The sequence below is a fragment of the Symsagittifera roscoffensis genome, chromosome 3, assembly GCF_963678635.1.
Source record: "Symsagittifera roscoffensis chromosome 3, txSymRosc1.1, whole genome shotgun sequence".
In the NCBI taxonomy this organism is placed as follows: Eukaryota; Metazoa; Xenacoelomorpha; order Acoela; family Convolutidae; genus Symsagittifera; species Symsagittifera roscoffensis.
Window position 1 is genome coordinate 56,295,446 of NC_087064.1, and position 24,411 is coordinate 56,319,856.

The following is a 24,411-nucleotide window of genomic DNA, read 5'->3' on the forward strand; positions in this document are numbered from 1 at the left end:
TCTGCTCTTCTACCTTTTGCTTACAACAAGGTAGGGGATCTACGTTAGATTCTCTGTTTCTGCAGAAGCTGTTGTGGAGACACAAAGTCACGTTTCCTCTCCAAATCTTCCTTCAACATCTCTTCTTTCTCCCTTCCATCATGTTCACTTGTCCTGGAAATTCTCTTCACAGCGGTGGTCACTGCATTCCGATGAGTCACGAAAGCTCGCGTGAAAGCTCCTGCCCCAATGTCCACTTGATTCACACTGTACACTCTGCCGTGTTTCGAAATATGCTTCTTGGCATACTCGTACAACCATGCAGTCTTGTTGGCTCTAAACCATGGCATCAGTCGTCTCCTTGACCATATCTTTTTCACTTCCATCGGAATGTTCAGAATCTTGCACGTTGTCTCAAAAAAATCTCAATCTTTTAGACAATCCAATTTCTGCAATTGTTCTCGCGTTGGTGCATCCTGTCTATTGTTCTCCTTCACATGAGCTTCCAGCCATCATATCGCCATCATAACTCCCACTATCACTATTGTTATGGGCCGTGATGAGTCTGATAAACCCATGGATAGCAGCTCTCCAGAGTCCCAGATCAACACTAAATTACTACGCCCGGGATACCACCATGTTTGCAGCAAGCAATGGCAGAGAAACTCATCATGTGTCAGCATGATGCTCCTCCAGTTACGCTTTCCCGAAGCTTCCAGTAGTGGTTCCACTTCCATCATCACTCGGTGGACTTCATCAATCTCATCTACTGTATTGTAATCCGTAACGGTTGATCATCTCTGTTTTTGTCTTTCAAAGTCACTGAAGTTCGCACTGACGTATCCCATGAACTTCTTTCCCAGTATCGATTCCAACTCCACCTTAGTTCTCTCTGGAACTGCTGAGAACATTTTGCACAATAACTCATAAGATCTTTCTGACATTCTCGCTAGTCTCGCACACTTTGGCACTGAGAAGGCTTGATCCACGATCGTTCTCGTACTTTTTACATCCACAGCTACAAAATGCACTGGGTATCTGATCTTACACATTGGAGCTAATGTCGATCCCACCAAATATCGCGCTCCCGATGGTCTGCGATAAGTTTCACTGCGCCTGATGTTCATTTCCGCCTCGATCGCGTCCCTCCAGTTTCCTATGTGCTTTTGCTCAGGCTGCAAAACTCCTGGGAACACTTCTACACTGATAGTCGTGACCATCTCATGTTTCTGTTCTAGATTCAATAGTGACTCTAAAGAACCAAACATACTGTAGAATCCTAGTGCAGTCACTAGATTCACCTCGGTTCCTCCATGGCAATCTGCGATCAATTCCTTTTCCGTCTTTGCTTTCATCAGAATGTTCCCAAACAATTTTGTCAACTGTTTGTGTTGTTTCTCCAGGGTTTTCACGCAATCTAGACTTCCACAAACGTGACCTTCCAGTCCACAGACTTCTGCCAGACAGCTACCAGGTTTAACCCAGTCTTCTGGTCCCCAGCCAGGCAACTCCACTTTGTCTTCCCCGTTGCTCTTAGAGGCTATTGTCATCACATTGTATATGATATTAAGAGCACGCAGGTTACAGTCCGCATTTAGTTCCCACTGTACATCTTGCGTTGCAAATAGTATCGAATCAACGTTGGGACTAGGGCACCACGATGGTCTCATCAGTTCCCATACTACCATCAAGCTCGTTCTCAGTAACTCATCTGAGAATCCCAATCCAATCTCCACTCGTTTGTCGGATTCTGGCACGGAAGGTGCAGCTACCTTTTCTTCTAAGACTAGTCCCAGCCAGCGCTTCTAATCGTTGCAATTATCGACGTCCAGAACCTCAGCAATACTGCTTGCTCGTAATCAAAGAAGTCATCGCGTATGTCTTCACTGAGAAACGGGTTGTACGCTATCCCTATGACTCCGGACACGTAACTGTATGACTTCTTTCTGATCGGTCCACAGTATTCATTGGATTTCGGCAGTGCTCCGATGGATTCCTTAGTGAGGCTCAATTCTTTGCTCGAGAATCTCCTGATTTCGTCTATTTTCCTCATGGGTTCTAGCTCCTCGGGTTCTTTCATGTTCACCCTCATCGGCTTGCTCTGATGCATATCCAGCAGTGCTAGCAAGAGTAAGGCTTTGGCTCGTTCATCACCTTCTCTCAGCATATTCACACAACTATTCAATGCTGGCACTGAAATTTGCTCTATCATGAATTGGATGAAACAGAGAGCGTTCCTTCCGCTTCGCGCACGCTACTGCCATTCCCTCTTGGATTATCAGATCCCTCATGCTCGTCATCAGGAAGACCTTTTCTTCTTTCGATCTCTTGCTTTCTTCTGAATCATATTCCTCGCGAGTCAGTCCGATCATGCACCAGGCGAACCTCAGTTGTAATTCAGTCCTCACGTAGGGTACTGCTATCAGAGCGTGTATCCTCGGTGTAGTCCTCATTTCTTCCTCAAATCACCGTAACACTACAGCTTTCCATGGAAGGCTCACCAATTGCTCGATCGTTTCTGCCTGCATCTCAGACGACGCTAGAGTCCCATATGCTTTCTGCTTGAGGGTGGTGCCTTGCATCATTGTCTCCAGATAACCTTCCATGGCACTCTTGTCTTCCAGAGCCATTAAGTGTCCTGTGGCCGAGTTTCTGTACTCCAACATCTCCATGTATCCACCGGCGGGTTCATCTATTGATACAGTCTCCGACTGTGTCAGTCGGTTATATTCCACTGGGACTAGTTGTACTACGACACTTCCCTTTCCGTGGTTCATGGGAGACGGTTTAAAGTCTTTCATGGTACTTTCCCCACATTGGCTGGATTTTTCCATTTCCAATGTCGCTCCAGTCAGAGTGCGGTCACTCCGTTTGGATTTATAACCCGTTGATTTTATTCCTGCAAAGAGAATGGGCGGCACCATTGCTACATCCGTCAACATTCTGTCTGTGCCAGGCAATCGATCATCGACTTGTCCCAAATCCATGAATTCTCCGACTCGTTTCCTTTTCGCTGAGTTGACAGCTTTTATCGATATTTCCGAATCCACCTTCGTCTTTCCCGCTCTCCTCGGTATCACTTTGCTGCCTAGTTTCATCTTCATCTCTTTGATCTTATCAATCACCAGTTTCGATCGCATCATTTCTTTCCTAGTTCTCGACAGATATACAACTTCTCCTTTATCCTCTAGCGGTGTCATCTTTATAGGAGAGTTTGCTTCACTTTCGTCAGTGGCTGAGTCGATCAACAACTCACTCAATCTCCCTTCACACTCATCGAGTTTGTCAAGGACTTCCCGCATCAGTGGTCGGTTGAGACCTACTTTCAAAATGGACTGGGTTCCGTAGCTCTGAACAACTGTCCAGACTTCTTCCATGAAGGCCACTCTGTCCAATCTACATCCTGTCCTGTTTTCATGGTCTCGGTGATGTACCTCCCACTCTTCTTCGGGTAATGTTCCCAGGGAGGGTAATCTGGCAGCGCCTTCTATTCTTCTTCTCCTTGGTGCTCTCCGGCAAATTCCGTTTCATTTCCGCAAAAACTGACTGAGGATCCAGTGTCGAAGTACCTTCGTTTGCTGGTTCAGTCGTTTCCAACGCGTCTGCGTTGTTTTCAAAGTCACTGAATAAATTGAAATCCAAGCTGGATATTCCTCCTGTCGATGCTTTATCGTCCTCCTTCTCTGCTTGATCGGGATCTTCTTGCATAGGCTCTTCCGATCGACGGTTTCCTCCCTGCCCATCATCTCCTCCTGACGTATCTCTCGAACTTGAGGGTCCTTGCCTTTAAGTCTTGGCCCCTTCCGGAAATTTTGGTATGATAAGCCTGCCAGCAGATTTATCTTCCTCTTCTCCATGGACCACTTTGATTTCCTCATAACCGAAGGGTGCCAGGATGGTTCTCGTCTGCAACGTTACTCCCACTGCTAACTCCTGTTTCACATTGGTCAAAATCAGGGAGGCCTCAGGTAATGCGGCTCTGCCTCTCATCCTCATAGGCGCTAGGTTTAATTCCGTCCATTCCGTGTCAAACGCTCTAGGCTTCGGAGTCGCGGCATTGCTTATGCGCCTTCTCGTCGCTTGATCCGTGTAAGCAAATCGCGTGTACTCTAACCCTGCGGCATTTCTACCCACAAAACACGGATCCATCGTTTCCGAGAATTTCGCTACCCTCCTTTCATTGGTCACAAACGCTCTCTATCTAGGAGTTTGTACCACGGAGACTGCTCCGAGCAACATCCTTCTTATCAAAGGGAATTCAGGGATTTCCTCTGGCAGCTTTTCGTAATCACCCCAGTCTTTCGTCTCTTCTCTAACCTTGTGGTATGCCGCAGTGAGACGAGGAATCCTGGAGATCTCACCATTTGTCCTGTGGTAGGGCCTTAGATTCCAGAGCTTCGGAAATACCTAAATGTGCTCTCTCTCTCTACTTCTCCCATACGATCACGGAAGTGATCGTCAAAGTTGACGACCGTCATTTCTGGCTCTGCTATCTTTCCAAACAACAGATCTTCGCTCATGAATTCTCGCAAAACATGCTGCTCACACCAGTTCAGCACATTCCCGTCCACTGCTGATATGAGGTTCAGGTGCAGCACCGACCTCCTGTACGCTTCCACCTTAACATCAGGGAAAGCAAACGTGACTGCTGGTCCATAGATCACTGTCACAAACTCCGTGGCTCCTCTGATCAGCGCTAAGGGATCGGTCCTCATAGCTAAGCTTAGATCAGTTAGCAGTGGCATGCCCCGACATGTCGTCTCACGTCTTCCTCCCTCTCAATCGTCTCATCCTCTCCTGTTCCAAAGCGATTCTGATGCAGGAGGCACTGGATAAGAGTATGTCTCAGATCTCTTAACTTATTCCACGAATCTGTGGCTTTCTTCACATAGAATTTCCTCACACTCTCTCTCATCTGCTCTGGGTAGCCTTCTTCTCCCTTCACCTTCTCAGTCCAGAAAGTCTCCAGGGTAACTTGGCACACTCTGTTTACAAACTCGGCTGCCTTCTCCTCGGCATTTTCGACCAGGTTCACCTCCTTTACAAGGTAGGCATGGATCTTCCTGATCATCACTGGGCCTTGCTCAAAAGCATCCGCGCCCAATGCCGCTACTCGGGTAGTTAGATAGAGCCACTGGTTAGCTTCTGATTTGGTTCTCAAAACCAACGCCTCCAAGTATATTTCTTCTCTCTCTAGGCTAACTCCTGAGAGAGTTATTTCTCTCAGAAGTTATTTCTTCTCTCTCCTTCCTCCTTTATGTACATTCCTCGGAACCATAACTCATTCGACATCGCCACAATTACTCGATGGTCGTCATCTATTCCTGGCTTCAACTTGAGCTGTCGACTGAAGTTGGACAGTTCCAACCACAGCACCTCGTCCAACACTAGCATGTAGCATGTGTAGTGAGTGGTCCTTAAATCCTCTCATTGCGTTCGAGATATCCGACCAGACCGCCGGTAGTTCGTCCCTGAGTGGTCTCAGATTCTCCATCTCTATCTCGCAATTTGGGGCCGATATGATTACATCATATTTTCCTTCCGAGAGCAAAGCCACAATCGCATACACAATTTTTAGTCCATCCGGGAGACGTGCATACCCCGGAGACAGCGCGAACACGGCTCTCAGTGTCAGTTTGGTGAAGGAACCTTCTTTCAGGGTATCCACTACTTCACCCATTGACTCGAGTATATCTTTTATCACTGGCCATACAGCGTGTTGGACCGTTGTAGGCTCTCTGAGTCTGCTCAGGAAACCCCTACTATGTAAATGGTCATTGATGCCAGCAAACAAAATTGTGATTGGGTTCATCTCTATCTGTCTTTGTACCCCAATCGCCATTGACACGGATTGCATTAGGTCCAGATCGACCGCTGCCAACATTATAACATCCGGCCAAAACAGAGACTTGGAAGTGTGTACGAAGTCTGAATTCACTATGATCATAATCTTGGCCTTCCTCATTTCTGCCTTGTCGTACGCGGCAAAGATGGTCTCATCTTTCTTTATCGCCTTCAACCCGCCGTATCTTTGGACGTCGCCTTCCTGATTCACTTGTTTCGGGTATACTCTTTCTTTCACATGACCTGGGGGTGTTTTCAACTGCCTGAACATCTTCACATGTTGTCCAATCGGCGCCCTTGTTATCAGAAATCTTCCAGGTCTCTCTTCTCAATTCCCCTCATCGTGGTTCAGTTTTACGTCTGGTAACGGTCTTGCATTTACTGGGCCCATTGTGTTATTAGAGACAGTCCCTCTAGGTCGGCAAACCTCAAAGCAGTTGTAGAGCTGAAGTTTATGCCAGCCGCTATCAACCAGTCCACTCCTGTTATCGAGTATAATCCGCTGACCGATAACCTTGCTCCGTTCAACATCCTCATGGCATCCGCTGCGAAGCGCACCGTCTGATGGTTCAGTTTCATCAGGTCATCCTTGTATATGTGCCATGGAGAAGGTATTGGCCTCGACCACATTAGAGAGCTCCTGTTTGGACGTCGCTCCTCTCAACTGGTGCTCGTCGTCTCAGATCTCGTATCCAATCTAGAGGTGCAGGTCGTTTCCTCTGTCGAGTTGGCAGGCCCTTATCTTCGTCTAGGATTGATGGGCCTCCTCATGGGCGCTTCTCCCAATCGATCTCGTACATCCGTTCTGTGCCCGGGTTCGCCGGAGCTTTGCGGCTTATAGATGGTCACGGCTGGGACCGCTCCCAAGCGTGCTTCCAGGTTAGGAGGCACAAAGGTGGTAATTTTCGGTTCTTTGGATGCATCCTCTTCCTTCAGCACTCCCGTGTCGAAGAGTTCTAATTCAAATTCATCCAATCGCTCTTGGAAGACCCTGTTCAACCAAGCCTGTCCTTCTATGCTATCAAAGTGGATGCCTTCAGTGGTCAGCCTGGCCTGATCCATAGCCCTCAGCTCATGTTCGATATCCATAAGGATCATCCTTCCGGCATTCTGACTTGCAAGATTCCTCAGGATGTTGTTCCACCTGATTACTCCTTCGTTGTGCCTTCTCCCTGCTGCAGCCAATGTCCTCGTGCTCATTGGCACAGTGCAAACGGTCAGTACTGCGCAGTTGAACTTCGGCCAGAGAGTAGTAAACAAGCCCACCATCATTGATTCCCATAGTGCTTCTTCCTCATCCGAGCTTCTCGTGATGTTATTTGTCCCAACTAGGATCGTTACATTGAGGATACTCCCCACTCTCCGTATGCTGCCCAGCGAAATAACTGGGCTATCGTCGCGCCTCCGAAAGTCATCACCGTGGTGATCCAGGAGGTCCTCAAGTTTGAGAGCACTCTGACCAAGCTGTCTCCAGTATCAGATGTGATGTCCCAGTGGTGGTTGCTGCAGGTTTACTGCCGGGTTTCAGATCGCTCGATTGAAGCAAGCTCACGGATCCGCCTCCGGAACTCCTGTGAAGTTATACTTCAACTGATTATTCTTTTGCACATCCATTACCCGTGACATTTTCTTCGCCGGCATTTTTCGTATCTTCCTGTCTGGGACTTTTGAGCACCCCATTGGTAGCGTTGCATCGCTAACTCCCCTTTTGGTCATTACGTCTTGGGAGAGCTGTTGATTACGTCTCGAGACGGTGATAAACGAGTAGAATTTAGGTAACTGACGCCGGCCAGTCGTTAATAGGTACTTTTTCTACGCTCCGTCACTGTGTAGTATTTGGGCGAATGTTACATTAGTGAGTCTACAACGTCTTTCAGGAATGTCAGTTGTGACTGGTATGTCATTTGTATCACTGTTGAAAAGCGGTGGTCCGTTTACTGTCCCTTGCGGAACGCCTTGACTGGTAGTTAGTTCACGAGATAGTTGATCGTTTACAAGAGTCGAATGTACGCGACCAGAAAGAAAACTGTTGTACCAGTTTAAAAGAAAGGGGTTATATTGAGACTAATGAAATCCATCAATAATAGCACGATGAGAAATAGAGTCAAACGCTTTGCTTAAATCAAGAGTGATGAGTCTAACATAGTCATTTTCTGAACGGAGGTAGTACACATCGTTTAGTAGCTTGATAAGCGCGCACGTAGTTGAGGAACCTTTTCGAAAACCGAACTGCTCGTTCGACAGGGATGAGTGATATCGCTTAGATACAAAGCTGTCAAAGACAATTCGCTAAAATTTTAGGACGAAGAAAGTTTCTGGCTGTACGTGTAGATTTTACAAAAATTGTCATCACTAAGAAATAATGTAATTGCAGGAACTTTAATAAGTCCGTTGATGAGGATCTGGTTAGAATGTTGCAGAAATCCAATTGTTGATTAGTCTAGTTTTTCATTGCACAGCTTCCACAGAAATATGAGGTCGTTCTTCGAATTTTTTTGGCAGATTGGAAGAAGTCCAAGTAGGAAAAGTGCTAAAGTAAAATTGTAGTCCAAAGATATCCAAAGAAGATTCTTGACCTGAACTTTTAAATTTATCGAGATCGATATGCGAAGCTGCCGAAACAGTTGCCTCGTATAATACTTTTGATAAAATAAATCTTTGATATAGTAGCTTATTTAGTGCATTAGATGTTGTATATATGTCAACTTAGTCTCAGTCGTGGATTGTTCCATGATGAATTGGGCGGAACAGAAAGAGTTGTGAGGAGTGGCCAGTGACGACAGGTTATTCGGAAAGATAGCGGAGCCAGGATGGATGTTGATGGACTTCAACAACAACTTCAAGTGCAGGATGGGCGGCGAGGACCTTTCCCATATCCAATTTAATCCGAAGCTTTGGAATCTGCGACCAGTGGTGAAGGATTCAAAAGAGGCGATGCGGGTCCCACCTTTGCCGGAAGCATATGCACACGTCAAAGAGAATCAGCAAGTGTGGCTTTCCGGGTCCAGAACCCTGCCGGACCAAAGCCCCCGATATCCACCGATAACGAGGATGTTGTAGAGGGTGACGTCTCCTGTGATTGCCCCTCGCATCGGAGCGGATCGTGATGCAGAAGAGAAAATACGGAAGTGGAGTGAAGGGATGGAGCCGCGCTTCATCAGTTGGAACGTTTTGGCCATGCATACTTCCGACTTCACGTTTCCTGATGCATGGAGTCGGATGAAGATCAAGACATCAATTTCTAGGAGATCAAGAGTGTCCCTTGACGTGTGGAATGACGTGTACTCACCGGCCGATGATTGGTCACGATTGAAGTGGCCAGGAGAAGTGAAAGTGATATTATTGGAAGTGGCAAAGGAGTGCCGAGGAGGCACGTACATGACGATCGACTATCTGGCGCCATATGGCGACGAATCGGTAGAATTCCTGGTGAATGATGACTTATTCTATCACGCAGGGGATCTGACCGTACCGGCGCGGCCGGACTCGGGCATGGACATGCGGCAAGGCCCTTCAGGACCTGGGCCGAGATCAGACACGAACGATGATGAACAGATGGATCAGGACGATGATCACATGGAGGAAAAGGGAAAGCAAATCGAAAGGATTGGACCTAGGAGCGCTGGAGAGAGACTTGCTGGAATACCAGTTCAGTGAAGACGACGACGGGGAAGTCGATGGAAATCTATTGCTGATGACACCATCGTCTTTCATGTCCCCTACGAGGGAGGCGCCGGCCAGTTTAATCCCAGTGGATCCAATAGGCCTGGCAATGGACTACCGGAGTAGGAACATAGAGAAACTGCTCCATGAATCACCAAGGAGGAGAAGAATTGACGAGACCATGAGGGTATCCTTCCTGAGCACGCTACCTGAAGAGGAGTGGGAGAGATACCAGAGTGAACTTGAACGCAAGACAGGAGTGACCTGGAACCGAGTGACCTTTATGGAAAGGACATGGGACGTGATACGCAGGTACGGGACGCAGTCCGTATTGAAGGTGGGGTTAAACCAACCCATAATGCGCGATGTTCTAGAAAAACTAATGAGCTCCGTAGAGTCTGATGTTCTGACCGAGTCAGTCACAGGGGATCACGAGAAAATTACCCGTCAGTCGAGCCAAGAAAGGGCTGAAGCGGTTGAAAGGGAAGATAGGAAGCAAAACCGTGAATCAGAAAGTGGTGAAGTCGAAAGCCAGTGCAGTGGTGGCCGCGTTGGCAAGAGCAGCTCGTCCAAGTGAGAAAGGACAAGACAAGGAGATTGTGCGACGCTGGCGGGGGGCAAAAAAGAGAACCTGATACCCCCGATGCTATTGGCAGGTTTGACCACGACGGCAACAAGATCGAAGAAAAACGCACGGACTTTGGCGGATACTAAGCTCGAAATGGAAGTCATCAGTCATTGTGGGCCCGGATGAAGCTGGAGGGACAAGTCGGCGTGGTCGAGTATAGTCGGATCACAGTGCCAGACCCAGTCCACATGGGAGGTCCAGCAGGGCACTATGTAGAGATGGTTAAGGCAAGGAATTCTGCAAGAGGGCATTTGATGGCCTGGAACGAGAAGCAAGCTATGGAGGAGTATTTGAAGGAGCTGACGGAGAACTCTAACTTGTGTCGGAAAGAATACGGCACGGTGATGTCCTCGGAGGCAAATGAAATCGGGCTGGAAAAACTGCTAGAAATCTCCTAGAGATATTTCGACGAAACGATGCATGCACCTGTGCCGGTGGCAGCATACCTGGCCTATCCGTGTGCATGAACTGACTTGCAGGTACGACTAGCCTGGTGTTTGATGGGAATCAAGAAATCGGAATATGAGGTCAACAACGACTCGAAATCAAATGAACAGGAAATGGAATTGATGGAAGCTCTACGAGTATTGATTTCTAGAAACGATTCGGCGATAGCCTGGGCTAAGCGTAAAGATGCCCTTTGCTTCGTGAGGTTCGTGGTGGATTGTACCCCCACTCCTGTGTTGAGAGAATGCATAAAAACCATTCGGCAAGGGGGAGTTGATTGTGAATGAAACTTTCTGCCGGCACTCCTGGAGCTGTATCAGGACATGCCGCTGGCCATACCAATTAAGGAGTCGAAGGACATGGAGAGCTATCGCAGGTTGGAAGAAAAGAGAAGGTATTCCAACAAAGAGTTGAAAGTGAGCCGGGAGTTAATTAAAGCAGTCAGGGGACAGAAAGACTATGCAACACTGGGGAAGTTGAAGTCGTTCCAATATGTGTCTAGCATACCAGGGATGGCATATAATCCCCTCATGAACGAGGAAGCCAGGGAAGCGTACTTCGACTATGAGCAAGTCGTAGTACTTGATTTCTGGGTTGAGCGAGTCAAGGAAACTGGCATGTTGATGATGGAACAACCCAGGCTGGGAATTGTTTTGGAAGAACAAGTGGTCGAAACCTCGGTTCCCGAGCTGAAGGGGCAAGTGAGTTTTGATTGTGGTTCTTGGGATGGTCCCTTGAAAACCAGCTTAGTAACCATGTGTGAACTCATGAAACCTTCTTGGTGTCCACGTCCAAATGCCGGTTTAATCTGGGATATGGCGGCATATGTCACATTGGACTTGGATGATGACGCGAGCCTACACGATTTGGCCGTGATACACCATCTGCTGGCCCTGAAATAAACAAGACAGAAGATCAACCCATCCACGGAACCGTCTGAGGGAAATCCGTCTGGTGATTGGTTGAGACAGGACACCTGTCTAGCCCACAGTAGTGGAATGGACGGACACGTATGAGACTCAGGGCATTGTTTGAAAACGCTGAGTGAGCAGCATCGCCAACTGCTCAATTGTATGGGAGATTGAGCATGTCGGACAAGAGTGGAATGGAGTTGATTGTGGACTGTCATGGAGTAACGGAAGTGAACTTGATCACTGCCTTAGGATTTTGCAGCATGACAAGCTCTATAGAATCACTGGAGCGCCTAGAGCGTGCCAATGGGCTAGTGACGTCCCTTAGTGTGGAAGTGTTCCCTGGAGCGGTGCAGACTGAGCAAAAGATTGGAGGTTTGCGAGAGGCTCTGGAGAACGAGATGAATTTGAAGGCCTAGCATAGACCTACTGGTTCGAAATATCTGGTGGGTTCGAGCTCTGCACCATATTGCAATAGTAGGTACCCTACGCACATGGTGGCGATGGACGCTAGGACACAGCAGGTGTTGGTCGACCAACTCTTCTCTGTGCCAAAGCGTGTGAGGTTGGTCAGGATGTCGGAGAGGTCATATGAGTTGCTAACGAAAATCATTCGGGCCTCCCGAAGAGATCTGAAGGCGAGTTGCAGGACTTAGTGCTTGAAGACTTCATGAGGTTGAGTGAGGGTAATGTGAGTGAATTCCAGAAGAAAAAGGCGAGCGGAGAGTTACCCACTGAATTCCCCAACATGGATGAGAAGGACGATGTACACAGGATTATGATGGAAGTGGAACCGTTGCTGGGAGCTTCAGGGTATCGGACCCGAAGGAACATCTCGATGACCCATGGGGAGTATCCTCGTCACTGCCTGGCGCAGACGTTATATTAACCTAAACGCAGGAATCTGATGTTAGTATGGGATGTGGAGGAGTTTTACTCCACGGGGTTGCCCGACCAAAATCAACAAGTGTCAAACGTGGTGGTTAGTGCCATGCTGGCGGTGAAATAGTTGGAAGCTAACGCGGGCACAAGTGAGCAGGAGACGGCCGTGCCGACACCTGACCAATTAAGCAACGTGAAAACGAACCACAACTTAGATCTTTTCAGAACCACCTGCAAGATTCTGAGGATACCCAAAGCCATTGAGAGGATATGGTCAAGGCAAAGGTTGATGCCTCGGTTCCGTGCAGTGATGACGTTATGGATGTATGAAAGCGCGAAGCGTCATTTGTCTAGGAACACGGAAGCCTATCAATCCTTCCAGCTAGATATAGGACCGGGAGCCTATAAGAGAGCATTCTTAACGCACAGAAACGCTGTTACCACGGCGGTGAAGCGACTAGCTGGAGCGCCTTGTGTTACTGGAGCTGAAAATAGAGAGGTCTTACGAGCTGACATAGAACGGAATGTGAGCCTGTGTCTGCACAACAGCTTTTACAGGAACCGGGAGCAAAATGTGAAAATGGACTTGCTACCTTGTTGCAAACCGAGGCTGTTAGAGCAGGAGAGTTGGGGCCCGGCCTGCAACTCCGTGGACATGCTGGAAAAAGTCGTAGAAGACAGTGAGAGAGAGGACCATGGACAAGAAGCAATGGAGTGACGAAGACGTGATAAGAAATGAGAAGTGACGAGTGAAGAGAAGAGGAGAAATACTTGATGTGTGCTAAAATTGATACCAATCAACTAAGATTGATCATTTAATCTTTTAAACTTTTTGTTTTGTGAGGGTTGAATTAAAAGCATACCTTGATATTGTTGGAAACAGTTGAGAATTGTTTAATTGTTGCAATTGCTAGATGACAATGAAAATTTTATTTGTGCTATTTATATATATAGAGAGAGAGAGCATAGGTGAGTATATTTAACTATTTAAACCCGATTGAAAATTTTAACCTGTGTAAGACACGTTGAGTGCAAGAAGAAATTTTATGGCGAGATGACGTAAGTGATCAGAAAAGAATTTTTATCTAGGAGACTCCTCATGGTGCAAATTTTGTGAAATTGTTGAAAGGCAGTGAGATGTAGTATGATGCCATTTGTGACACGTAGTGAGTTGAGGTGGAGTAAATAAATTTCATTTTCTGAAGCGATTTGTAAGGTTGATTATAGAGAACTGGAACACTACTTGACGATAACACGGTGTTATGCGATCAATGGGGACATTGATGGAGACTGTCCGGGGAGTATGTGCCATTCTGCCAGATTGGCACAGCGTAACCTTCGGCCTCTAAGTTAGAAATAGAGGCCTTAGCGATTGAAAATTGCTGCAAAGGAGGTTCAGAATATTAATTGTCAAAAATTCGAACTGTGACGTCACAATTCTGAGAAATAAGAAAAATGACCATTTTTGGCTGAAAAGTGACGAAAACAGAACAACAGCTGAAACAGTGAAAAACAGTCGAACGGGAACGTAAGAAAAATCAAAGCCTCTTATCGTGACAATCACGCACGATAAGACAGCTAATTAGAGACGACAGGCGGAAAGGAGGCTTCAGTGGGGAAGGAGTAAAGAGCAGTACCCTCCTGTGCCACGAATTGGGAGAAATAACAATTATTACAGTGAAATCACGGAAGCGGAGGCTCGGCCCCCCAGAGACAGTATATGGTAAAGGACTATAAAGAACTGACTTTTTAGCTACTCTGATGCCATAAACCATTGAATTAACACCGGTATTCTTTGATACTTAAGAATATGAATAGCTAGAAAGAGAAAAGGGTCAATCCATCTCCAATGGATTTAATATAGAACTGTCAACAAAAACATAGTAAAATGGGACATTTGAGCCGTGTTTTTAATGGCAATCACGTAGTCTGAGGATCCGAGACCCAGCTATGCGGTTGTGTTTGCATGTAAACGAAAGCTGATTAAAAGTCATTTGACTGATGGCCTGAAAATAGTTATTTTTCACTTAGCCCTAGACAGACCCGAAAAACAACTGGCTAGCTCGAGACGGTGATAAACGAGTCGAATTTAGGTAACTGACGCCGGCCAGTCGTTAATAGGTACTTTTTCTACGCTCCGTCACTGTGTAGAATTTGGGCGAATGTTACATTAGTAAGTCCACAACGTCTTTCAGGAATGTCAGTTGTGACTGGTGTGTCATTTGTATCACTGTTGAAAAGCGGTGGTCCGTTTACTGTCCCTTGCGGAACGCCTTGACTGGTAGCTAGTTCACGAGATAGTTGATCGTTTACAAGAGTCGAATGTACGCGACCAGAAAGAAAACTGTTGTACCAGTTTAAAAGAAAGGGGTTATATTGAGACTAATGAAATCCATCAATAATAGCACGATGAGAAATAGAGTTGAACGCTTTGCTTAAATCAAGAGTGATGAGTCTAACGTAGTCATTTTCTGAACGGAGGTAGATAAACTTAAAAAATAGTTATTTTCAGTTAAAAATGAATAACAGGGCAGCCGTGGTGGCCCTCTATTTCTAACTACTTTTTATCACTACACCAAATTCAACAAACCTGGTCTCTGGGAAAACAGCTTCTTCCTTCTTTTCTCCATCTCCAGTACCAGCTGAGTTCTTTCCTTATCTATTTCCTTATTTTTATCTCTATGTTAGAAATCATAGCCGCAAGTTCCCTTTCTCACTCAATCGAACAAGGTCTAACCCCTGAACAGAAAAATATAGTAAAGCAAATTGTCTACGCCGAGGGGGGATTTAACCTGAACCCAAGGACGAACTAAATTTAAAAACGTAACCGATTATATACGAGCAACGAGCAAATCTATTATACTGTGGCACGATCTTATCAACAATTCGATCACAGATTTTAAAAAGATCAAACCCCTTACGACTCAGCAACTCCTGGATACTCTCAGAAGCTTTAACAATCTGTTTGCTATTGTCTACTGTCAGCGTACGGGAGCAGAAAATATATTCGACGAGCTACGAACTCTTGACACGATTGTCATCGACGTTACAAAACATCTTATCAGTAAATCAGAGAGTCTAGACGAAAACATCACAGGACTTTACCGCGAGCTTCACCAGTCATCTGATATAGAACTACGATCTCTCTCGGTAGTCTTGCACTACTATCCAAACCTTCACGCGATCTTAAAAACCCGCTCCACGAAAAGCAAACCATCGAAGAATCGACGAAGAGCCAAGAAGAGGCAACGCTCAGCAACTCCACAATAAAACGGTTAGTAAAACTCGTACTGGTTGTACTCTTAGAGTCCTTTGACTCGGAGTCCCTTTCTAGTTTTACTACATTAGTATGAAACTGAGTGTACTCTTTGAGTCTTTTGACTCGGAGTCCTCACCAAACAAATATGACACGAAATCGTGAAATGACCACTGATTCCGTATGCGAAACTTGCCAACAAAAAATCAAAAAGAATGAAGATACACTCTGTTGCATCGTGTGTAATTGCAAAATGCACCTGACGAAAAGCTGTACCAGCCTAAGCGATACAGCAATCAATGGTATTACGACACTGGGAAAAAACATTGCTCTACTCTGCAACAAATGTGTGGATTCCAACGGATATGAGAGACTCCGAAAAGCAGTCAGTGACGCTGAACAAACCTCGCCGAAGCAATTCAAGAAGATTGAAGAGGACATGGACTTACTCAGAAAGAACGTACAGGAGATTAAAACGCTGTTCTCCCAAACCACAATGAAGCCAAATGAGATCAAATCAGAAGCAAAAACCAAGGTACCGATAAACGCAACGCCGAAACAAGAAAATCAAAACGGAATCCGCATCCGCGGCATCCCTGAACTAAACGACAAAGATCAAAGAAAAAGACAAGAAAATGACCTCCAACAAATAAAGAAAATCTTGGAGCACATGCAAATTGTGCCAGAGATATTTGATCTGTTCCGGATGGGTCAACGACAGGAAGGCAAGGACCGAACCATACTGGTAAAAGTCCCAATTTGGCAGAAACGACTAATACTATCATCCGCTTGCCGCCTAAAAACATATGACAAACCTGTGTTTGTCAGCCGCGAGCTATCAGTGGATGAAGCAAAACTTGAAAATCAAGCACTGCAAAAACAGCGGGAGCTCATAAACGAAAACATCGATAAACAAAACCTGCGCATCCGCGATGGAAAAATTTACCAGAAAATAAAAAACAGATGGACAGCAGTTGCAACCGAAAAAACAGAGAACTCAATCTCCAAAGGACTAGAACTCTTTCCTAGCCTACTCATCTACAACGTCCGAAGCATACTCGACTACAATCGAAGATCAAACTTCGCAAATGCGATAAACACAAGCTGTCAATTCCAACTACTTTGCCTAACCGAAACATGGTTAACCAACGACGTAACAGACAACTCCATATTCTTGCCTCAATTTGAACTCTATCGATCTGAAAAAACTTCAAAAGCCGGTCTATCAAAACACGGAGGAGTTCTAATTGGCATCAACGCCAATATACCACATAACCGCATTGATACAGGCATGCAAGACTGCGTAATGGTTCAACTCAAGATATCTGTACCAATACTTGTCTGCTGTATATATTGTGCCCCTGTGTATAGCCCATACCGATGGTCCCTAGATCAACTTAACTCATTGCTGAACTTAATAAAAGCAACACAACGCGAGCAAGGCATACAAAATTTTGTCATTGTTGGAGATATCAACTTCTCGTGTACAAATTGGAAATCACTCTCATCAAAATGCGAGTACGAACAAAGCATCGTAGACAACTTCCAGGAATTAAACCTGGAACAATTCATCATAACCGATACTGGAAAGAGCCTGGATATCCTGCTCTGCAACAATCCTGATATCATACTAGACGTATACATGGACAATCGGCTCAAAAACGACTCCACCTCAGATCGCCCACCTTACGGCTCAAAGTTACATATGAATCACAAAATAAATCACGAAAGGGTCCCTCTACCCTCCCAAAAGTACGACTTTTCAGGCTTTGCCTTCAAAAAAGCCAACAGGAACGAAATCAACGAATATGTGCGAGAGCACCACTTCAACCCATACTGCTACAGCAACGTTGATCTCCTGGTAGATCAGTGGTATAATTGGATCTACGGTATTATAGTCAAACACATACCCCGAACAACCCAACATAGGAAACATCTAGCGCCCTGGGTTTCTCCCACGAGCTCAAACCTCATGAAAAAACAAGAAACTCTCAGACGCCAAAGTAAAACAAATACCCTAAAGATCCAGCAATTACAAACTGAATTGTCCTTATTGCTCTCAGCTGACCAATGCAATCATGAAACAGAAATTTTCAAGTCTGGAATCTTCTCAAACGTCCAAAAATACCTCAAAACTATCATGAAAACAAGCTCAATCCCAACTGAAGTATTTCTTGACGATAAGTCAGCTAATACCGATATCGAAAAGCCGAATTATTTAATCAGTACTTCCAATCCGTTTTCAGTAAGAATCGCCACGATTATACTCTCACAGAGGGACAGCCCAAGCTGTCGATGATTCATTTCTCAGAACTAGGAATACAGCTCGTTCTCCAATCGCTGGACGAGAGCAAGGCCAAAGGACTTGACCGTATGGGGAACAACCTGCTGAAAAAATTATCAGACTCCCTACCAAAATCACTGCATCTCATATTCAACACAATTGCAAGCAAATGCTACTTCCCATCATTCTGGAAAACAAGCGAAATAATCCCCATATTTAAAGAAGGGAACAAACAAATGGTAGATAATTACAGGCCGATCAGCCTCCTCGTAGCAGTATCCAAAGTCCTCGAGAATCTTATTTTCGACAGAATGTACCCAATCTTATCCACCGCATTGTCCCAATCTCAACACAGTTTTCGGCAAAGACGCTCATCTATAACAAACCTAATTGAATACCTGCGCGAAATGCTTGTGAACTTTGACAATAGCAACTGCCACTTCCTAGCGTCATTTTACCTCGACTTCCAGAAGGCTTTTGACAAAGTCAATCACAATATAACGATCGAAAAACTCAGCAGAGCTTGAATAACAGGCCCAATATTGGATCTAATCAAAAGTTACCTGACCGGTCGAATCCAAACAGTACGCATCGGCAGCTCGGTCTCAAGCCAACTGCCAATTTATAGTGGAGTGCCGCAAGGATCTATTCTAGGGCCACTCCTTTTCTTAGTATACATCAACGACTTGCCAAAATGTGTCATGTCATCGTGCTACGGCTATGCGGATGACTATAAAATTATGGGCACCGACCCGACTACCCTGCACATCGATATTAGAAAAGTCTGGAAGTGGTGTGAAACCAATGAAATGCGCCTCAATATGACCAAGAGCAAAACACTAGTAAATAAGGGCGAGTGCAGCCTAAGCATATTCTCGTACAAATTCGAACAACCAAACGAACTTAAAGATCTTGGAACGATAATGTCAAAAAATCTTAACTGGACTTCTCATGCAGACAATCTTGCGAGCAAAGCACTGAAGGCCCTATACTGCATCAAAAGAAACTTATCACCTGCCACAACCATGAACAACAGGGAAAATGCATATAAAAGCTATGTAGTACCTATCGTTAGCTATGCATCATCAGTCTAGAAACCCTCAAAGCAAGATCTTGCCACCTTAGAAAAAGTGCAACAGAGAGCAACGAAATGGATACTTCGAAATAAACAAATTCCTTATAAGTCGAGGTTATTCACTCTTCGAATTCTTCCCGTGTCTCTTTACCAAGAAATGCATGTACTACTTTTGTTCGCGAACATTCTAAGAGGAAAGACCGACCTGGAATGGTGGCGATTTATAGAAATCACTGAATCAAATCGACCGAAAACAACAAGACGTTTCAACGCGAAGAACTTTCTACTACTTCTACTACTACTAAAAGACTTCAATTACCATTTCTGGTATAAAATACAAACAAATGCGAATCTGATTTCTGGCAACGCGCCTGCAGCCTGACAAACATATTTCACGATCACCTGAAATATGAAGTCCTATTAAGTGACTCGTTTAAACCAAAAATATCAAGAGTGTACTGGCAATTCTACGAGAAAATCTACAATGAAGTCGATACCTGCACCTGGAGAATCAACTGCGGATGCACAAGATGATTAAACTTCAAAAAACTAAACTCATTAAACTAAAATATGATTGATCTCATAAACTTGATTCGGGAGCTAACTCCCATGGATGTATCCTAAATTCTGTTTTATTATGATTATTATTATGATTACATCTTTTAGTAGCTTGGTAAGCGCGCACGTAGTTGAGGAACCTTTTCGAAAACCGAACTGATCGTTCGACAGGGTTGAGTGATATCGCTTAGATACAAAGCTGTCAAAGACAATTCGCTACAATTTTAGGACGAAGAAAGTTTCTGGCTGTACGTGTAGATTTTACAAAAATTGTCATCACTAAGAAATAATGTAATTGCAGGAATTTTAATAAGTCCGTTGATGAAGATCTGGTTAGAATGTTGCAGAAATCCAATCGTTGATTAGTCTAGTTTTTCATTGCACAGCTTCCACAGAAATATAAGGTCGTTCTTCGAATTTTTCTGGCAGATTGGAAGAAGTCCAAGAAGGAAAAGTGCTAAAGTAAAATTGTAGTCCGAAGATATCCAAAGAAGAAACTTGACCTGAACTTTTAAGTTTCTCGAGATCGATATGCGAAGCTGCCGAAACAGTTGCCTCGTATAATACTTTTGATAAAATAAATCTTTGATAAAGTAGCTTATTTAGTGCATTAGACGTGGTATATGCAATTATTTCAAGGAAATTGAAAAAGGTGATATAATTGGACAAATTGAAACCATTATAAGCATTCTCTAACTACACAGAGACAGTATATGGTAAAGGACTATAAAGAACTGACTTTTTAGCTACTCTGATGCCATAAACCATTGAATTAACACCGGTATTCTTTGATACTTAAGAATATGAATAGCTAGAAAGAGAAAAGGGTCAATCCATCTCCAATGGATTTAATATAGAACTGTCAACAAAAACATAGTAAAATGGGACATTTGAGCCGTGTTTTTAATGGCAATCACGTAGTCTGAGGATCCGAGACCCAGCTATGCGGTTGTGTTTGCATGTAAACGAAAGCTGATTAAAAGTCATTTGACTGATGGCCTGAAAATAGTTATTTTTCACTTAGCCCTAGACAGACCCGAAAAACAACTGGCTAGCTCGAGACGGTGATAAACGAGTAGAATTTAGGTAACTGACGCCTGCCAGTCGTTAATAGGTACTTTTTCTACGCTCCGTCACTGTGTAGAATTTGGGCGAATGTTACATTAGTAAGTCCACAACGTCTTTCAGGAATGTCAGTTGTGACTGGTGTGTCATTTGTATCACTGTTGAAAAGCGGTGGTCCGTTTACTGTCCCTTGCGGAACGCCTTGACTGGTAGCTAGTTCACGAGATAGTTGATCGTTTACAAGAGTCGAATGTACGCGACCAGAAAGAAAACTGTTGTACCAGTTTAAAAGAAAGGGGTTATATTGAGACTAATGAAATCCATCAATAATAGCACGATGAGAAATAGAGTCGAACGCTTTGCTTAAATCAAGAGTGATGAGTCTAACGTAGTCCTTTTCTGAACGGAGGTAGATAAACTTAAAAAATAGTTATTTTCAGTTAAAAATGAATAACAGGGCAGCCGTGGTGGCCCTCTATTTCTAACTACTTTTTATCACTACACCAAATTCAACAAACCTGGTCTCTGGGAAAACAGCTTCTTCCTTCTTTTCTCCATCTCCAGTACCAGCTGAGTTCTTTCCTTATCTATTTCCTTATTTTTATCTCTATGTTAGAAATCATAGCCGCAAGTTCCCTTTCTCACTCAATCGAACAAGGTCTAACCCCTGAACAGAAAAATATAGTAAAGCAAATTGTCTACGCCGAGGGGGGATTTAACCTGAACCCAAGGACGAACTTTAAATTTAAAAACGTAACCGATTATATACGAGCAACGAGCAAATCTATTATACTGTGGCACGATCTTATCAACAATTCGATCACAGATTTTAAAAAGATCAAACCCCTTACGACTCAGCAACTCCTGGATACTCTCAGAAGCTTTAACAATCTGTTTGCTATTGTCTACTGTCAGCGTACGGGAGCAGAAAATATATTCGACGAGCTACGAACTCTTGACACGATTGTCATCGACGTTACAAAACATCTTATCAGTAAATCAGAGAGTCTAGACGAAAACATCACAGGACTTTACCGCGAGCTTCACCAGTCATCTGATATAGAACTACGATCTCTCTCGGTAGTCTTGCACTACTATCCAAACCTTCACGCGATCTTAAAAACCCGCTCCACGAAAAGCAAACCATCGAAGAATCGACGAAGAGCCAAGAAGAGGCAACGCTCAGCAACTCCACAATAAAACGGTTAGTAAAACTCGTACTGGTTGTACTCTTAGAGTCCTTTGACTCGGAGTCCCTTTCTAGTTTTACTACATTAGTATGTAACTGAGTGTACTCTTTGAGTCTTTTGACTCGGAGTCCTCACCAAACAAATATGACACGAAATCGTGAAATGACCACTGATTCCGTATGCGAAACTTGCCAACAAAAAATCAAAAAGAATGAAGATACACTCTGTTGCATCGTGTGTAATTGCAAAATGCACCTGACGAAAAGCTGTACCAGCCTAAGCGATACAGCAATCAATAGTATTACGACACTGGGAAAAAACATTGCTCTACTCTGCAACAAATGTGTGGATTCCAACGGATATGAGAGACTCCGAAAAGCAGTCAGTGACGCTGAACAAACCTCGCCCAAGCAATTCAAGAAGATTGAAGAGGACATGGACTTACTCAGAAAGAACGTACAGGAGATTAAAACGCTGTTCTCCCAAACCACAATGAAGCCAAATGAGATCAAATCAGAAGCAAAAACCAAGGTATCGATAAACGCAACGCCGAAACAAGAAAATCAAAACGGAATCCGCATCCGCGGCATCCCTGAACTAAACGACAAAGATCAAAGAAAAAGACAAGAAAATGACCTCCAACAAATAAAGAAAATCTTGGAGCACATGCAAATTGTGCCAGAGATATTTGATCTGTTCCGGATGGGTCAACGACAGGAAGGCAAGGACCGAACCATACTGGTAAAAGTCCCAATTTGGCAGAAACGACTAATACTATCATCCGCTTGCCGCCTAAAAACATATGACAAACCTGTGTTTGTCAGCCGCGAGCTATCAGTGGATGAAGCAAAACTTGAAAATCAAGCACTGCAAAAACAGCGGGAGCTCATAAACGAAAACATCGATAAACAAAACCTGCGCATCCGCGATGGAAAAATTTACCAGAAAATAAAAAACAGATGGACAGCAGTTCCAACCGAAAAAACAGAGAACTCAATCTCCAAAGGACTAGAACTCTTTCCTAGCCTACTCATCTACAACGTCCGAAGCATACTCGACTACAATCGAAGATCAAACTTCGCAAATGCGATAAACACAAGCTGTCAATTCCAACTACTTTGCCTAACCGAAACATGGTTAACCAACGACGTAACAGACAACTCCATATTCTTGCCTCAATTTGAACTCTATCGATCTGAAAAAACTTCAAAAGCCGGTCTATCAAAACACGGAGGAGTTCTAATTGGCATCAACGCCAATATACCACATAACCGCATTGATACAGGCATGCAAGACTGCGTAATGGTTCAACTCAAGATATCTGTACCAATACTTGTCTGCTGTATATATTGTGCCCCTGTGTATAGCCCATACCGATGGTCCCTAGATCAACTTAACTCATTGCTGAACTTAATAAAAGCAACACAACGCGAGCAAGGCATACAAAATCTTGTCATTGTTGGAGATATCAACTTCTCGTGTACAAATTGGAAATCACTCTCATCAAAATGCGAGTACGAACAAAGCATCCTACACAACTTCCAGGAATTAAACCTGGAACAATTCATCATAACCGATACTGGAAAGAGCCTGGATATCCTGCTCTGCAACAATCCTGATATCATACTAGACGTATACATGGACAATCGGCTCAAAAACGATTCCACCTCAGATCACCCACTTTACGGCTCAAAGTTACATATGAATCACAAAATAAATCACGAAAGGGTCCCTCTACCCTCCCAAAAGTACGAATTTTCAGGCTTTGCCTTCAAAAAAGCCAACAGGAACGAAATCAACGAATATGTGCGAGAGCACCACTTCAACCCATACTGCTACAGCAACGTTGATCTCCTGGTAGATCAGTGGTATAATTGGATCTACGGTATTATAGTCAAACACATACCCCGAACAACCCAACATAGGAAACATCTAGCGCCCTGGGTTTCTCCCACGAGCTCAAACCTCATGAAAAAACAAGAAACTCTCAGACGCCAAAGTAAAACAAATACCCTAAAGATCCAGCAATTACAAACTGAATTGTCCTTATCGCTCTCAGCTGACCAATGCAATCATGAAACAGAAATTTTCAAGTCTGGAATCTTCTCAAACGTCCAAAAATACCTCAAAACTATCATGAAAACAAGCTCAATCCCAACTGAAGTATTTCTTGACGATAAGTCAGCTAATACCGATATCGAAAAGCCGAATTATTTAATCAGTACTTCCAATCCGTTTTCAGTAAGAATCGCCACGATTATACTCTCACAGAGGGACAGCCCAAGCTGTCGATGATTCATTTCTCAGAACTAGGAATACAGCTCGTTCTCCAATCGCTGGACGAGAGCAAGGCCAAAGGACTTGACCGTATGGGGAACAACCTGCTGAAAAAATTATCAGACTCCCTACCAAAATCACTGCATCTCATATTCAACACAATTGCAAGCAAATGCTACTTCCCATCATTCTGGAAAACAAGCGAAATAATCCCCATATTTAAAGAAGGGAACAAACAAATGGTAGATAATTACAGGCCGATCAGCCTCCTCGTAGCAGTATCCAAAGTCCTCGAGAATCTTATTTTCGACAGAATGTACCCAATCTTATCCACCGCATTGTCCCAATCTCA

General features: G+C 44.4%; 2 protein-coding genes across 2 annotated transcripts in view; one reads left to right on the forward strand and one right to left on the reverse strand.

Annotated features, from left to right (window-relative positions):
• The window catches only part of LOC134842342 (RNA demethylase ALKBH5-like), a 149,231-nt gene that overhangs the window by 52,621 nt on the left and 72,199 nt on the right, over nucleotides 1-24,411 (forward strand). The window lies entirely within an intron of this gene.
• Nucleotides 1-24,411, reverse strand: part of LOC134842343 (proteasome subunit alpha type-1-like) — a 359,095-nt gene that overhangs the window by 29,176 nt on the left and 305,508 nt on the right. The gene's annotated exons all lie outside the window — the stretch shown is intronic.